General features: G+C 43.4%; 1 protein-coding gene across 5 annotated transcripts in view; it reads left to right on the forward strand.

Moving 5' to 3' along the window:
- Positions 1 to 18,652, forward strand: part of PHACTR1 (phosphatase and actin regulator 1) — a 551,052-nt gene that overhangs the window by 226,257 nt on the left and 306,143 nt on the right. The window lies entirely within an intron of this gene.

An 18,652-nucleotide genomic window follows, 5' to 3' on the forward strand; every position in this document is an offset into this window, starting at 1 on the left:
GGACAGAGTCTGGAACTCCAGCGCCAAATCAGAAAGAGCCAACAAATGAGTTTCATGCCAGGATAATTAGATACCTGACTACACCTCAGGATAGCTTTTCTCCTTCTGATCTGGAGGCACATCTTAATGTCTTCATATTCCCAAAAGGTGACTTTTCCCTTTTGGGAAATATGGATGAAGCAAGAGTGGGACTGAAGCTGAATCCGGCCCCTGTACCCTGACACCGAATTAAATCTCGGAGACAGAGTTTTGGGTGAAGTAGAAAAGAATAGCTTTGTTGCTTTGCCAGGCAAAGGTGCCCACAGGGGGCTAATGCCTTCAAAACTGTGTGTCCCCATCTGGAAGGGGTAGTGAGAAGTTTTATAGCAATGGTGTTCAAAGAGGTCGTGATCAGCTCGTGGACATTCTTCTGATTGGTTGGTGATGAGGTAATTGGGGGTCAACATCATCAACCTTCTGGCTCCAAATGGTCTGGGATCTACATGCTTGTGGGCAGCAGACAGTTAACTTCTCCCACCTGGTGGGGTTTCAGTATCTGCAAAACATTGCGAAGATATTGTTTTGTGTATCCCTTGAGGGGGAAGCAGGACCCTGCCCCAAGGCTGCTTTATTGTTTCTTGACTGTTCCTCCATTGTCTCTGCATCCCCTCCCTTCCCTAATTAGCAACTGTTTGAACTTGCTCACTGGAACTCAGGGAAGGTCATGGAGGCTGAATGAAGCCTATTTCCTGTAATTTCCAAGAAATGGGGGACACAGAATGGCTTTTGTGCCCAGGAACCCCACAGGATCCTGCTCAGTTTCAGGACCAGCAGTGCCAAACCTTGAGTGGACCCTTCGACTAGAGTTGCATTCCCTAGAAACCATGGACTCCTCAAGAGAGCTCCTACATAAACTACATTAGCCCACACCTACTGGGGTCCCAGCTGCAGCTGGGCAATTCTTTACTCAGCATGAGCCTTGTTTAAGGAACCTGTAGAAGTCAGAGAGGACATTTATTCTTTGATCTTGTATAAAAAGGGAAAATACGGGTTGGTGTGTATACTGGTTTCCCAGGGCTGCTGCAACAGTGTACCACAAACTAGGTGGCTTAAAACAACAGAAGTTGATTCTCTCACGGTTCTGGAGGCTTGAAGTTCAAAATCGAGGTGTCAGCAAGGCCACGTTCTCTGTCTGAAGAATTTATGGAAGGAACTTTTCTTGCCTCTTCTAGCTTCTGGCGGCAGACTGCAACCCTTGGTGTTCCTTGGTTTGTAGAGGCATTACTCCAACCCCTGACTCCATTGTCACATGGCCTTCTCCCCTGTGGGTCTCACATTATCTTTCCTATGTACACGTCTGTCTTTGGCTTTCTTCTCTTCCCATTAGGACACCAGTCACATTGGATTAGGACCCACCCTAATGACCTCGTCTTAACCCGATTATATCTGCAAAGACCTTGTTTTCAAATAAGGTCACATTCACAGGTTCTGGGGCTTAGAATTTCATATATTTGGGGGGGGGCACAATTCAACCCATGACAGTCCATAAGACTTACTCCATGGCTCTGATGAGCCATGGTTTTGAGGATCATTTCAGATTTGCATCAACTCCCAAGGACCCTGACAAAGCATGCATTTACTCACCAGATGGGTTAAACTCTAATAGTTTTCTGCTAGCCACCTTGTATGTGTTTGTACTGCTCTTTGAGGGACAGTCAAGATGTACAAAACCCTGTCTCTACCTCACCAGGTTATGTACCCCTCTTGTGCCCCAGTTTCCCTATCTGTGGCATCTTCCTCACAGGGTTGCTACAAGGATTAAATGAGATAATAGTCACTGTGTGGACCATAGCAAAGACTCAATAAATGTTACGGATGGCTTCAAACCAACGTGTGAACAAAATGCACCCATGGTTTAGAGAACAAATAATGAAAAGCACAATATACTACATATTGATGTTACAACATAGAAGTTCAGATAAAGGGAAAAGAGCGTCTCAGATATTGATTTATTATTTATGGCATGCATGTGTTTGCATGTGAATATGTAGATGTTGGTAACTCTGTATGTGTGTGTGTTTTGGTTTGGGGGTAGTCTGATAGGGGAGAAGTAATCTGGAGGATGAATATCTTTCTTGGGACTGAAAAAGACCTTAGGACCCTGTCTTCCTCATTTCATTTCCATCTAACCATAGGGTTCCTTCAAAGCTGTAAGAACGAACTCAGTTCTGTGTTGGGCCCTGCCCTCATGGTGGCTGCCAGCCTGTGTGTCTTGTGTGAGAGGCAGTGGGCTTCTGGAAAATCTCTTAGACTTGTGCCCTGAACAGGGAGGTCACCCCATGGCTGAGATATGTCTCCTTATTTTGCCTGAACCCTAATGCCCTGACAACCGGCTCAAACTCCCTGTTCATTGAGAGCCATTGATCAAGGCCTCTGCTGTGAGATTTCAGACTAAGGGTTGTAGAAAAGAAGATAAAGAGAGTCGTGTTGTTCCTTAAAGAGCTATGCATGCTTGCATCAAAAAAAAAAAAAAAAAGTATTGACTTAGCACCAAAACAAAACAAAACCGAAAAAAAAAAATCCAAACCCGTTATGTGCCTTTAGGATTTGAGGAAGAATCTCGTTTTTTTTTTTTTAACTTCAAACTAGTCTGAAAGAATTTTCCACAGCCAGACTCCTATTCAGAATTAAAGTAATGGATCTGGAGGACTGTAACCACCTATCTACTTATATTTCTATTGCTATCATAGTAATTGTAATATTAATTGATTCATCTAGCCCAGGGCACTCAAGTGTCTGCACTCAAAATTAGAATGTAATTGCAACAATAAAGAGACCAAATGAGATAATTAAAACATAAAAGATGACAAATGCTAATTCAGGAAGTCTTTTGTATACATTGCAACATGTGCTACTTATTTATAAGGCATTGTTTGGAGATTCCTAAGGAGAGAGTTCAAGGCAGAATAAATTCTGTGATCTGCACATACAAAGATATCAAATAAACGGACTCACACAAGGATTGATTGCAATACAATTGCAGGTCCAAGCGTACCTTCCACAGAGTGTTGTTTAGATGCATCTTTTTAGAAGATATAACACTGAACTGACCTTAATGCCATGTCCACATTTCTCCTAAAGCTTCAAACTTGCAGAAATAGCATCTACAGGACATGGCAGGAGGAGGACAGGACAGGCACATGGAAGCAAGTCAACAATTAACTTCTTTGAGGCTTAGACATGTAACCTGCATTCGTAGAATTCAAAAGAAGGAAAAAAGACAGTCTGGGCAGGTCTTGAGTTACCCAAGCCAAAACCAATTGGTTTCACTTTACAGGGCCCCTGGAGGGCAAGGGTAACTTTGTACCCTGGACCCAATTTTTAATCCAATTTCCCTTCGTATTGACTATCAAAAGAAAGAGTCTAGGGACGGATTCCACCAAAGCCTACATGTTCACAACTTTCTAAAACTTTAGATTTCTATTCTTCATCATTTTAGTAACAGTCCCAGGCCCTGATCTTATTTTTTCAAATACATTATTCAGCCTATGCAGTCTCTAACTCCTGCAGAGCCAGGAATGAAGTGAAATTAGGACTCACTGATCTGACCAATTTCCGGTCTTCTTTTTGCCCAGCTATCTATGGGGTTAGGCCAGCTGCAGCGATCGCAGGGGACCATGGACATATACACGCTACCAGTATGCACAGTGCCATGGTGATGGCCAGCTACCACCATACTGCCACCACCACCAAGGAAGGTTCTTGGAGATAATGCAGTCATTCATTTATTCAACACTCAACACACACTTCTTGAGTGACTTTTATGTCAGTGAACCCAACAGACCAAGTTCCCTAGTCTCAGGGAGCTTATGTTCCAGTGAAGGGAGACAGAGTAAACAAATGTATAAGGTAGCGTCAGATGGCGATAAGTGTCAGGGAGGAAAATAAATCAGAAAGTGTCTCACGAGTGACTGGGGAAGGGGTGCTATTTTAGAGCGTGGTCAGGAAAAAGCTCCCAAAAGGGTTGCTGAGTGGAGATCTGAAAAACCTGCGTGAATGAGCCTTACTTTAATATGGCTTAAATAGACTAATGAATTCAAATCTTATGGGAATGAGATGCAAAAGATAAAACAGAATCCTTTTTCTGTGGTTCTGGGAAAATAATAATAAGAGCTAGTTTGTATTAAGAACCTTACAAGGATTAACTCATTTAATCCTCACAGCAACACTGTGAGATAGAAATGAGTATCGTCCTCCTGGAGACGAGGTTAGTAACTCACCAAGGGTTACATAGCTAGGGGATCGTGAGGCTGGGTTTCAACTCCAGGCCCCTTGAGGTTTGGGGGAGGGTTGTTTTTTGGAACAGCTGTATTGAGGTATAATTGCTCTGCAATAAACTGCACGTATTTGAAGTGTAGAATCTGAGAAGTTTTAGCATATGTATATACTAATGAAACCATCATATCATCAAGATAATGAATCTGCCTCACTCCCAAAAGTTTCCTAACGCCTCCTTTTCACCATCTCTTCCCCAATCCATCCCTTTTCACACTCCCGTTTCTAAGCAACCACTGGCCTGCTTTCTGTCATTATAAATGAGCTTGCATTTCCCACAGTCTTATACAAATGGAATCATATAGTATGAACTCTTTTTACGTCTGGCTTCTTTCACTCAGCATAATTAGCTTGGGATTCATCCACATCACAGGTATCGACAGTTCACTTCTATTGCTGAGTAGTGTTCCGTTGTATTGGATACACCCCAGTTCGTCTCTCCATTCACCTGTTAGTGGACATTGGGCTATATTAATAGCCATTTGGGGGCTATTACAAATTAAACTGCTATGAACATTCACATACAAACCTTTGTGTTAGACCCACACTGTTGATCACTGCATAATACAGCTTCTCTTAGAAAAAGGTTAAAATAGGACACATAGAGGCTGCATCGTGTGGCAAAATCACGATGAACCAGAACCGAGAATTCTCGATCCCAAAAGCTGTGATCTTTTGCTAGTCCGAGGTTAGTGAGTAGCACTGAGAAGTGCAGGTGTGAAGCCTTCCATTCAGATGGCGCCTGGTTTCTCTGTAATCTGAGGAGAGATGGCCCTAGACGACCTAGCACAGAAATCCCTGGTTTGCACTCTCTCCCACATTGACTAACCGTGTGACTGTCGACAAGACACTTGTCCTCTCCAGAACTATTTCCTCATCTGTAAAATCCCATCCAAGTCTAAGGCTTACTCATGGCGCGTACTAATTAGAGGAAAGCAGTAGATTAGCCAAGGCCAATCTTCATGCCACCCCACTGCTGTGTATTGCTGTACCCTCCTGATCACAGGGTCCTAGCATCTCAGAAATGCGTGCAACCTAAGAAAGCACCGAAGAGAACCGAGGCCCAGGGAGTGAGGGGCGTGCCCGAGGTGGCAGGGGGACCTCAAATCCAGGTGTCCTGACATTGTGTCCAAAACTTTTTCTTCTACACCAAACTGCTGCTTGTTGGTTGCTCAAGTTTTATATCAAGCAAGGGTGCTGAATTAAATGAGTGCCGTTTCTTTTCCCATTTTATCATGAATTAGGGTGGCAATCATCTGTCTCAGTTTGTTTACTATACAATTTGTGATCAAACCGCAGACGCTTCAGTCCTCAGGACACAGAGTAACACCTCGCTAGCTGGGTAAATGCTACAAAAAAGGAAACATTTTGCAGCAGAGGTGTAATAAGAGAGACAGATAAATGATTCCTTTCCCCTCTGCTATTGGTTTAAGTTGTAGTCACCCAAACTTCAAAAATAAAACCTGAAAAGCATCGCGGTCTCTGCCCCACATGGCTAGAGCACACCCTGTTGCGTCAGCTCAAGTCTCACTTTTAACAACTGCTGTTTTAGGTTTAGACTAATTAAGGAATGCTTCTTGGTACATGTATTCCTACCGCAATTAAATAACTCACAGTGTAGGATGGAATTGTTCAGGCTTCTTAAAATTGCCTTTCATCTTTCAGTGTTAAAAGATGAATTTCTCATACAGAGTGCAGTTGTGAGAGGTTTGCGTTCTAACTCATGGAAGCCTCAATATATTTGTTTTAGCATGACTTTTCTTTAGTAACAATTTAAATAACAGAGTAATAGGCTGGAAGAGTTTCTATTTAGGATGGTGAAATATTCAGTGGAGATAAAATTGCTTTATAGATGGCTGGCCGGAATTCAGTTTAGAATTGAAACACTTTAGAATTTCAATACACTTCAAACCTTGAATGGAAGAAGAGATGAGTTCTCACGGAGCTTTGGGGACCATGTGGCTGCCAGAAGGGACTGAAATGCCCACTCCCAGCCTCCCTGTGTCATGTCCTGCATACAGCTCGTCCTCGCTTTGCCATGTAAAAAGCAAACAGGTTGGAAATGTTCACGATGATAGCCGTGTTTAATGAAACTCTTAAGTGTTATGCTCGTTTATGCCATCTACGTTTCTCAGCCTCTTACGAATAGATGAATTCCAACGTTTGAACACACTTGCCCCCAATATGTATCGTTTGGACAGAGACACCTGCTGTCCTATCATGGCAGGTGCTGGGACAGAAAAATAAGGGCAGACCGAAATGACTCTTACTACCTTCACCCAAGACAGTGGTGGCTTCAGGATATTTATATAGATGGGCCTTGGGAATTTCAGTATGGTTTAAAGTAGAGGCTCGTTGGGGATTTGGTTTTTCAGAGGTGTTCGCATAACAAGCATATAGTTTTCACTTGGGTGTTATGCTTCCTGGGGTCCCTATGGTACCATTTCCATGTGAGCCATCATTTGCTACTGGCGAGGGTTACGGCCAAGGTCACTCACCCATGCCAGTCCACCTACGGAAAATCCTTGGGCCTCCGGTACATTTGGATAAACCTTCAGTTGGTGAAACGCTAAACCACACCAGTAGTAAACATCCCTTTAAGGAGTATCCCCAGAGTGGCAGCAGATTCGTGACAAGTAAGTGATGGTTAACCAGCCTCCTATATGGCATCCATCACTTGGCCCATTGCATGCAGTGCTCTTAATAACCATTTGTTATGGCATAAATCTCCCCTGTAAAGTAAAGGAAGCGTCTTCCTTGCACAGTATAACTGTGAACAGAAGCCTGTAGAAAACCCTGGTGCAGGAGGGCTGACTGAAAGGAAAGAAGAGATAAGCAGTCTTGGCGCCCAGCTCAGGACCCTTGGGGAGCTGGCAGCTGGATGCCACTCCTGCCCTCTCACCACTTCCCGCCTCTCTGCTTGAATCTCATCTAAAGCAGGTGGGAGCTAAAAATCCTTTAAGTGTAACCCTGGGATTCCGGGGAGCTGCAGAGCTGTGAATTATGTTGAGACAGGTGAGCCATTGCAGCGTGAGTCAGGGACATAGTATTGTGAAAATGGGGAGTGAGTGCTTCTTGGCTACACGGTCTCCTTTTTGGCTGATTAAAATATTACTGAACTAGAAAGTGGTGCTGGTTGCATTGTGAATGTACTAAATGGCGCTGAATTATACTCCTTAAAAGGGTGAATTTTATGTTATGTGTATTTTACCCTAATTTTTTAAAAAGGTATTATGGGGCTGGAGTAAGATGTTCCATGAGATACTTTTTAGGGGTTCATGGATGTGCATGACACACTCATTCTCTATCCTTGAAGGATTTAGAAATGCAATGTCTGATGGAATGAAAAGGTCTTTCCTGCTCTTCCATGACCATGAAGATGCCTTTGCTTTGGTGACAAATGATGTAAACAGTCAATAACTGCTCCACTGGTGGTTGAACGGACACCTGTCAATACATGATGAATTATAGAGGTTATAGAACATGTGGGAATTCATAAGCTCTGAATGGCACATGTAAATTTCTTTTCTATTTAAGATTATAGTCAGGAACTTATGATACTGTAAGTCTGTAGACCTTCTATGCATCTGGCCTTGGACTTTTCTTGCTTTCGCTGGGAAGATAGAAAAATGACCGATAAAAGATTATTGTTCTCCGTATTTAGATCCTAGGTCATTTTATGGGTTAGTAGCTTTGCCAAACTGCATGTGGAATTAATTGGAAACAATTGCAATGTTCTCACTACATTGCTCCACTTCCTTTCTTTAATTAAGAGACATTACCCTCTGTTCTACAGATGACAAAACAGACAGCTCTTCTTTTATTACCAGACAGCAGCCACAGAAAGAAAAGCAGAAATCACAGTGTGTCTGGGCATTAATAGCAGAAATCCCAGTGTAGTGCGTACGGGGAGAGAGGCTGATTCCAACTTCTGGGCTCTTAGGTACACTCAATTCTAAGCGTCTAGTTCAATCTGCCCAGTTACAGTTTTACCTCTCTATTTGCTTCATGACAAAAGCCAGCTGCCTGGGAATGGAAAACATGTTAAGGAGGATTAAACAGCAATGGAGTTAATTAAGAAAAATCACCTCACCATTCACAATGACATATCTATAGTTAATTTTTTAACTAAAAAATAAATTGGAAATAAAATTAATTAAACAATGTCTATAAACATAAACTTTTTAAAAAAACATAAACTGAAAACAACTCCCTTATTTTGAATTTATTAAAAGTGTTGGGGGTTTGTGTATGTATGTGTGTGTGTAGCTGTGTACTTCAACAAAACATGTCTGTCCCCTTAAAATAGTAGTGCCATCAGATTACTATAAGCAAACAGCAGTTCCACGAGCATTTATTAAACATGCACTTTGTAAGCCAGAAAAAGTAGAAAGGACAAAGGCAAATTCTGGGAGTGGAGATCAAAGGAATATTGAAGACTTCCTGGTGACCTTTGGGTTGAGATTTTTTTTCGAGTTCCTCAGTTATTCCCATACTTGCTCTGGTTTCAGGACCTTCACACAAGCAGTTGACCCTGCCTACATCACTCTCCCTTTCTGCCCACCTTCCATCTGGTTAACTCCCACTTCTCTTTCAGTCCCCATATAAAGCCACTTCCTCCAGGAAGCCCTCTTTCACCATTCCTCCAGACTAAGTCCTATTACTAAGCACAAATCTCTGTTTCCCCTTCAATAGCTCTTTACCATTGTTGTATGTTTAATTATCTGCCCTTGAGCAAAACTATAAGCTTCATAACAGTAGAGACTATGGAAAAAAAACGCATGGAAAAACAGAATGTTTATTTTTGAATGAGTAATGTATTGAATTAATGACTTGGGGGAAAATCAAAATCAAAAGTAGTGAGACTGGGGCTTCCCTGGTGGTGCAGTGGTTGAGTCCGCCTGCCGATGCAGGGGACACGCGTTCGTGCCCCGGTCTGGGAAGATCCCACATGCCGCGGAGCGGCTGGGCCCATGAGCCATGGCCGCTGAGCCTGCGCGTCCGGAGCCTGTGCTCCACAACGGGAGAGGCCACAGCAGTGAGAGGCCCGCGCACCGCAAAAAAAAAAAAAGTAATGAGACTGTTCATGTTTGTATGTCCAGAGCCTGGCAGAGAGAAAGCTGTTAATAGCTATTTGTTGAATGATCGAATGAATATACAAAGGAGTTAGTGAATGAACAATGAAACTCTAATGCTGTTTCCAATCTTTCTGAGCCTTAATTTTCTCCTCTGTTGGCTCATTGTAGGTACTGGATGAGCCCTTCCACATCACGGAAGGAAATGCTGAGTTGAGTGGTCCAACAGACGTAGATAGATGGGTCTGCATCCTTAGTCAAAACAGACTTCCTGCTCCAGAATATTTGGCGTTTCCTAGGTAATGATGACTAAGACAGTCAAAAACATTGAGGGCAAAGTGATGGCTGATTCCGGGTGAGCAGGATGAAGGAGTTAAGACTGATTGGATTTTTTAAAACAATTCCTCATGATTGCGACATTAGCATGAAGGCTGAGAAACGCAATTGTACAGATTATGGGTTGAAGGGCACATGTCTAAATAGAAGAAAGTGTGATTAAAGGAAAAGGGGGTATATTCTCGCCAGCTCTAAGGCCTTAGAAACAAAACTCATCCTAATGATTAGAAGAGTTAGTGGTAGTGATGACGGTGATGACAAACAATATCTAAGATGTGTGTCTGCTCTGTGCCCGTCATGATACTAAGAACTTAACATGGACCACCTCATTTGCCCTGACAATAATCCTATGACCTAGGCATTATTATTATTTTATTTTTATGCCTGCATCGGGTCTTAGCTATGGCATGCAGGATCTTTTGTTGCAGTGCACGGGCTCTGCATTGCGGCGTGTGGGTTTTGTCTCTTTAGTTGAGGCGCACGGGCTCAGCAGTTGTGGCGCATGGGCTTAGCTGCCCCGCGGCACGTGGGATCTTAGTTCCCCAACCAGGGATCGACCCTGCATTGGAAGGCGGATTCTTTACCACTGGACCACCAGGGAAGTCCCTAGGCATTATTTTTATCACCTTTTTAGACATGTGGACTTGTTAAGGGTCACAAGCTGAAGTAGTAGGGTCAATTTAAACCCTGGTTCTCCCCAGTTCCCAGGTCTGATCCTTGAACCCTATGTTACGTTGCTCTAGGAGAGTGTAACGGAGGCCATGATTCTCTTCCAATCATGGTTGTTTTGGGGTTGTTTTTTTTTTGGTTTTTTTTGGCTGCACTGCATGGCATGTGGGATCTTAGCTCCCCGACCAGGGATCGAACCCGCACCCCCTGCAGTGGAAGCGCACAGCCTTAACTGCTGGACCGCTGGGGATGTTCCCCAGTTGGGTTTTGTTGTGTGTTATCATCTACATTCCACCTACATGGATCGAGAGCTCAGGAAGGGCTCAGATGTGTGATTTTGGGCTCTGGTCTCTCTTGAGGTTGCCGTCAGTCAGTGATGTGGGGTTGGGGGGAGAGGGTGGGGCTTCTGGAAATTCTCTCCATGGTCTCTGCACATGGGCCAGGTTGGGCTTCCTCATAGCATGGTGGCCCCAATGCAGTCACCTGCTTACCTGCCAGCTGAAGGCTTCAAGAGCAAGTATTCCAGCTAATAAGGTGGAAGCTGCCTTGCCTTTTATGACCTAGCCTCTGTGGTCCCACAGGAAGACTTCTACTGCACAGGCTACGAGCACGATCCAAGCGCCCCTCCCCTCCCCCGGATTCAGAGGGAGAGGAATTCGATCCCACCTCTTGACAGGGGAGTGGCGAGGTTCTAGACCAGTATGTGGGATGGGAGATACAGTTGTGTCCATCTGTGGAAAATATAATCTGCAGCATGGAGATCTGGGGCCGGGGCAGGGGGGCAGGGGTGTAAGAGGGAAGACACACACATGTGGTCTTTACCCTTCGCTGGAGGTTTCATTTAACTTCCGCCAAAGAACTTTACAGAAGGAACACGGCAGTCTCTGTACACTTTAGACATGAAGAATGGAGGCTCTACCCACCTGGCTGGGTCATTCTGCACCTGCTCTCCGCCAGGCCACCTGATACATGCTTTACAGACGTCACCCCAGACTTCCCCGCAGTTTATTATCATTAGCATCTCATACGGGAAGAACGGAGGCCAATTACTTTGCCTCCAGTGAGCAGGGGGCAGGACTAGAGTTCAATCCCAGAGCTCTCTCCACCGTATTCTCCACCTTTCAAAACCTCACTCGCCCCATTTTTAAGGCCACTGTGTGTCCCCTCTCCCCTCTTGTGTCTTTCTTGGGTCTTTAGTCCTTTTTGGACACAGGTCATCACATAAATCCCACATGGTGCTTTGGAGAGAATTAAAGGGTATTTATCTTGTAGAAAGAAAAGGAAACTGCCTACCCCTCCGGGAAACTGCTTTTTTTCTTGTTCTCACAACGTAGAGCTGTCACATGGACACTATGCTGGGCTGGCCAAAAAGCAATTTGAAAGATGGCTTTTGAGATTGGCTAGTCGCCTTGACTTGGCAGGGAGTGAGGTATTAACTGCTCTCTTATAGATTATGCCTGAGACCTGAGATCTTCCTCCTGTCAGGCTCTGTCTTCCTTCTGGGAAGCTCTGTGTAAAGCAGCCCCCTTAGCTGTGAACAAGAATCTTTTGACCTGCTGCCTCTCTTATTTATGGTATTGCAGATCTTCCGAGAGAACAGAAACAGGCTGGTCTAAGTTTAGCAACCTGGTGAGCTTAACGTGGCTTTGGCAAGAAGATCTCAACACAAAGAGTCTTAGTTGGTTGGCCAAGAATAGCAAGGGACAAAATAAGCTCGTTTAAAAAATAATAACTGGAAAGAGAGAGAGAAAGAGAAGAGGTGGGGGAGGAAAAAAGAAAATGAAGAAGGGAGGGATGGACGGAAGGAAGGAAGGAAAGAGGGAGGGAGGGAGGGAAGGAAGGAAGGAAGACAGAGGTCATGGAGGTCGATAAATTCACCATCTCAATATGTGCCAACAGCAAACTGAGTAGAAAGAAAGCGTGGTGAGAGAGCAGAAGGGGGGTTCACACAGGCACTGATCATTTGAGCTCCCTAACGGCATCTCCAGTGCTTTTTTATCATCATGTAATATCTAATAATATGTAATACAAGAGTGAACATTGTCCATCAGTTAACACTGTCACTGCGTCAGAGTGATGATAGACATGGTCTCGTGGAACACCCACCGTAACCCACAGTACCCTCGTCCCTTTTTACACATGAAGAAACTGAGGGCTGCAGGGCAAAGTAGCCCCGCTCTGGGCAACGTATTGTAAATCCGCCAGGTGGTGACCAAGGGCTGGTCCCCGAGGGCACAGAGAGCATGTCCAGGCTTGAGTCAAAGAGAGAGTTAAATTTTCTCAACTTAGCTGCTCTTCTAGCTGCCCCCCCCCCCCACAACCACCAGACCTTCCAGGGCAACCCCTCCTCCAAGCCTGAGGCTGTCCCAGGCTCCAGAGTCTCCAGAAACAGCCTCAGTAAGAGGTTTTCTGTTGACACTAAAGCCATTATGCTGTGTCTGTGGGTGGAAATACGTATTTATTATTCGAAGCACTAAGTGTGTTTTCCCTTCATTTCATTTAAACAAGAATTTATTAATCCCTGAGCATATGCCGTTTATTTAGTGGTGTTGTGGAAACAAAGTGGAGAAAGCAATTAATAAATTTGAGCAACTGACAACCTAGCAGGAAAGCAACTTGTACATCAAGCCAGAAGCCAGTGAGCGCAGTCCCTGGGCACCCATGGACAAGCCATTCTCTGGTCCCTCCACTTTTTTAAAAATAGATTTTATTTTTTAGAGCAGTTTTGGCTCACAGCAAAATTGAACAGAAAGTACAGAGAGTTCCCGTATACCCCACCCCCACCCGTGCGCTGGCCTCCTCGCTGTCAGCTTCAGGCACCAGAGTGCTACGTGTGTTACAACTGGAGCATCTACACTGACACAGTCCTACAAGGACTCCCCTGACACATCTCTATCACCCAAAGTCCTTAGGTGACATAAGGTTTCATCCTTGGTGCTGTCCATTCAATGAGTTGGGACAAATGTACAATGACATACATTATCGTATCATATAGAGTAGCTTCATTGCCCTAAAAATCTCTCTGTGCTCCACTTATCCCTCCCGTCCTCCCAACTCCTGGCAACCACTGATCTTTTTACTGTCAGCATTGTTTTGTCTTTCCCAGAATGTCATGTAGCTGGAATCGTGCCTTACGGAGCCTTTTTGGATTGACTTCTTTCACTTAGGAACGGACATTTAAGGTTCCTCTGTGTCTTTTCATGGCTTCATAGCTCATCCTTTTTAGCGTGAATAACATGCCATCGCCTGGATGCACCACAGTTTATTTATTCATTCACCTGCTGAAGGACATCTTGGTTGCTTTCAAGTTTTGACAATTATGAATAAAGTTACTCTAAACATCTGTGTGCAGGTTTTTGAGTGGATATAAGTTTTCAGTCCGTTTGGGTAAATGCCAAGGAGTGCAATTGCTGGATTGCAAGGCAAGAGTATGTTTAGTTTTGAAAGAAAGCACCACACTGTCTTCCAAAGTGACTGCGCCATGTCTCATTCCCACCAGCGATGAATGAGAGTTCCTGTTGCTCCACATTCTCACCAGCATTTGGTGTCGATCCCCCTACTTTTTAAAGCACGACTAAACTGAATTATGTGGAAATGACTCAAGAGCCAGATGTAAACCCCAAAATGACTGAGCAACAAAACTAAATGTCACATCCTGTGATATCGATGGGGCAGGGTTTCTCATGCCCTTACTCAAAGCCACCATACTCTTATTCTGCGCAAAATATTACTAAGTTAGGTTTTCTGTTTTCTCAGCCCGCTAAGAATTGGAAGCTTTGAAGGGATGGAGAGACTAAAACTGTAAAACAAGACACATGCAGTAGCCTGTTGACAAATGAGTTAACGATCAAGTATGCAATCTTGTGTTCTTTAGAAGCATACCTGCATATCTACTTGTCATAACCAGTGTTTCTAAGAATGACCTTAAAACACCTCTTGAAAGAATGAAATGGCATTCAAGATACCACCGCTTTTAAAAATCAAGGCTAAGTTCCTACCTCGTAGATTTGTTGTTGGAATTAAATGAAATTTATGTAAAATGCTTAACACAGTGTCTGGTACACAGTAGTACAAATAAATATTGGCTGCTATGTAATGATGGTGATGATGTACCATGTGGTTAGACAATTAGAAGAAGGAGAAATGGAAAGAAAAGAGCACTGGAATCCCTTAGGCATTTATTGAGATCCTGTTATGTCCCTAGGTGAATTCAAAAGTAAGTGGTCTGTGGTTTCCCTTCTTGAGGAAATCTTTGTCTAGCATAGCATATAATTATAATAGAACGTGATAAATGTTATAACACATCTGTTTATAAAAGTGCCATGATAACATAGATGAGTTGGCTGTTAATTTTGCAAGATCAAGGAAAGCTACAGTAAATATTGGAGCTAGGCTGGATGGATTTTGCTGTTTGGTGAGGGGTAGGCATTTTAAGGAAGGACGTTCCAGGCAGAAGGAACAGACTTTAAACAAAGTCATGGAGTCATGGAAATCATGGCACAGCCAAGAATGTAGACCTGGGTAAAATTAAAGAATGGTTAGCCAGGAGATGGGCCAGAAAGTTCCCAGAAGGCCAGTTGATGATTGCCTTATATCGTGACAAGGAGTATGGATTTTATTTGAAAGTTAGCAGGTTGCTATTAAAGGCTTTAAGCTGAGAAGCTCCATGAATTTTTTGTTTAATACTTATTTTGGCTGTGCCAGGTCTTAGTCGCGGCACACGGGATCTTCGTTGCAGCATACGGACTTCTTAGTTTTGGCATGCATGCGGGATCTAGTTCCCTGAACAGGGGTCGACCCTGGGCCCCCCTGCATTGGCAGCATGGAGTCTTACCCACTGGACCAGAAGGGAAGTCCTGAGAAGCTCCATGATTAATGTCTGCTTTCAGTGCATGTTTACGCTGAAGGCAGGATAGAATATGAACTTGAATGGGTGGAGAGTGGAGGCAGGGAGACCAGGCACGAGTTCTTGGGTTCATCTAGATTATCGCAGAAGTCCTCAGACTTGAAAAACAATGAGGGGCTGATAGAAGAGGGCAGAGAGAGGGGATACATAGAAAGGACAGTCAGCATGACTCTGAGGTCCCTAACTTGGGCGATTGGGACAACCCAAGGAAGGAACTTTTTATAAACCTGAGGTTTATTGTTTTTTTTTTTTTTTTTTTTAGAGGTTTATTGTTTTTAATCTTCACGATCCTCTGGTGGCACAAAAGAAGCTGAATCTTTAATACTATTTCAATTCCAAGTTATTTGATATTTTCTTGCTCCACCCAAGAGAACACCACTTGAATTATGCCATAAAGCTAGAACCAAATGAATGCAATTCATTTTTCTAAAAGTTCCAAGTAGAGATAGACAAATGTGTACTCACAGAACAAATTTGAAGCCAAAATGACCAAATATAGCGTGAAGCTGGTCCATCTGATGTGGTAGCCACTGGCCGCTTGTGGCCATTGAACACTTGAGATGTAGCTACTCTTAACTGAGATGTGATGTGAGTGTAAAACACACACAGTTCATAGCAGATTTCAGAGATTTAGTACGAAGAAAAGAATATAAAATACTCTGTTAATAATTTTATATTATTACATGTTGAAACAATATTTTTTAAAGATTTTTAAAAATTTAATTAATTTATATACTTTTGGCCGCGTTGGGTCTTCGTTGCTGTGCGTGGGCTTCCTCTAGTAGCGGTGAGCGGGGGCTACTCTTCGTTGTGGTGCGCGGGCTTCTCATTGAGGTGGCTTCTCTAGTTGCGGAGCACAGGCTGTAGGCGCGTGGACTTCAGTAGTTGTGGCACGTGGGCTCAGTAGTTGTGGCACGTGGGCTCAGTAGTTGCAGCTCCCAAGCTCTAGAGTGCAGCCTCAGTAGTTGTGGTGCACGGGCTTAGTTGCTCTGCGGCATGTGGGATCTTCCTGGACCAGGGCTCGAACCTGTGTCCCCTGCATTGGCAGGTAGACTCTTAACCACTGCACCACCAGGGAAGTCTGAAACAATATTTTGAATAGATTGGATTTGAGGTAAGAGGTAGATGGACCCCTGGGCTGGGTGGGGTCAAGCAGATATATTACCAAGATTAAGTTCACCAGTTTTTTTTCTTTTTTAACGCAACAGCTAGAAAATTTTAAATTACATACGTGGTTCATACTGTATTTCTGTTGGAGAACACTGGTCTAGGAAATTTGATTTTTGCAGTGTCAATATTGAAGGACTATATTCAGACCAAAGGTATATTGTGCGTTATTGCTTTTCTTCCCATTACTAGTATGGGTCTCACTGTTGTGGTCCGAACGTGGGTTGGAAAAGAATTTCCAGATACTAGGCAGAATGTAAAGAAGATCGAATTTATTAGAGGGAAGGGTCCCTGTCAGAACAGCAGGCCGACTTCCTAGTAGTCTGGGAGAGACAAGCCTGAACATGTGCCATTGATCAGTTTTTATAGCCAGAAAACAAAGGAATGGTCTGAGATGAAATTTTCGTTTACTCATTGGTCGAGGCACATATATCTTCCTTCTATAGGGTGGGAGTGGGGCAGGGCAGATGCCTTTCCTTATTTGGGACAGGTCCCATCACCCAGGTGGGCTCAGGAATTTTGTAACCATCACAACATGGCAGGGAGTCCGGTATGGGGTGTGAGACGCTGACATGTTTTCAGGCAGCGTTGTCCTTTGTCCTTAAAGCACCATTGTCCTTGGAGCACCACGCTCACCACCTGATGTTTTCTAATATTTTACTATGTAGCCTTATTCTCATTAAGAAAGAAGTGGTTACCATAGCAACTGCCACAATACATTGTATTTACCACACCTGGAGAGAAAGGTATAAACAGACATCAATCTGTCATTCAGGTTTACACATTCATGTGTTTTTGTTTTTGCTTTTTCATGTGTATCTTGGTCTTCCTTTGTAAAATAGAGCTCTGAGAGTAAGAAACTTGACTTCTAATTCTCACCTATATTACTGGCTTTCTTTGGGTCTGGACAAAGAGAATAATAATTATCCCATGCCCACTTCGGAAGGATATGTGGATAGATAGTTACAAAGTATTTTGCAAGCTATTCTTTGGGCACAGTATCAGTCTAATGTCACACAGTTTAATATAGCAATGGTATCTACTGTTAGTACACTGCTGGAGTCTGGCGGGAAAGACAGGGTAATTTCCTTGGGTAGATATGAGTGAGGAAATGCAGAAGGGAGAAAAGAGCTCAGACCAGGAAAAACCAAAACAAGGTGACCAATATTAGCATTTGTTCCCCTAGACTTTAACAGCCATTTTGGAGTATATCCCATATTCAGCAATGTCTCCACTGGCTGGGAGGAGACTGGGAGCCCAGATCCACCAAGGCATACAGTTCATCTAGCTTTGACATGGAAAAAGCAAACAGGTTGGAGTTTTTTAACGTTGATTATTTCATGGTGCTTTAAATGTTATGCTTATTTATGCCACCTAAATTTCTCAAAGATCTCATTCGTGGGTCAATTCTGTTTTAACATACTTGCTCCTCAGTATATATCATCTGAACAGAGATGACAGATGCCAAGAAGGGGAAAATGGGACTGAAATAATTTTTTTTACTTTCACCCAAGTGCTGGCTTCAAAGTACCCATCTAGATTGGCCTTAAGGATTTCCACATTGTTGATAGTAGAGAATGGGGCTTGGCCATTAAGTGGTGTTTGCATAGCAAGCATGCAATTTTCAGTTGGATGTTATGTTATTTGAGGTGGCTGGAGAGGGTCTAGGAAGATTAAGGTCAGGGCAGGGGGTTGGCTAAAGACCTCTCAACCCAATCTACCCCTTTGACATTTCAGGGAACTTAGATACTGTGGCTAAAGTAATAAACATTCTAGGCTTTGCATTTCATTTGCACAGGTGCTATAAATCTACTTGAGGCTGTTCAACTGATGATAAGCTCTGTCATTTGCAAACCCACTGGCTGATTTACCTCATCTGCAGACAGCCACCCTAAATGAAAGTCAAGGAAACTGCTACAGTTACATCTTGAGATGTTACATCTTGAGAAATCCCTGCTAACTCAGCATTGGCATTTAGGAAGTCCTCTGCCAGAGAAAAATCAAACCAAAGGGAAATAAAAATACACTGCAAAAATGCAGCAGCTCCACTGAAATTTCTTCTCTTTTTAAACATTTTTTTTGATGTGGACCATTTTTAAAGTCTTTAGTTTGTTACAATATTGCTTCTGTTTTTTTATGGGTTTTTTTTGGTTTTTTGGCTGCCGGTCATGTGGGATCTTAGCTC

This window comes from Delphinus delphis, chromosome 10 (assembly GCF_949987515.2).
Source record: "Delphinus delphis chromosome 10, mDelDel1.2, whole genome shotgun sequence".
NCBI lineage: Eukaryota > Metazoa > Chordata > Mammalia > Artiodactyla > Delphinidae > Delphinus > Delphinus delphis.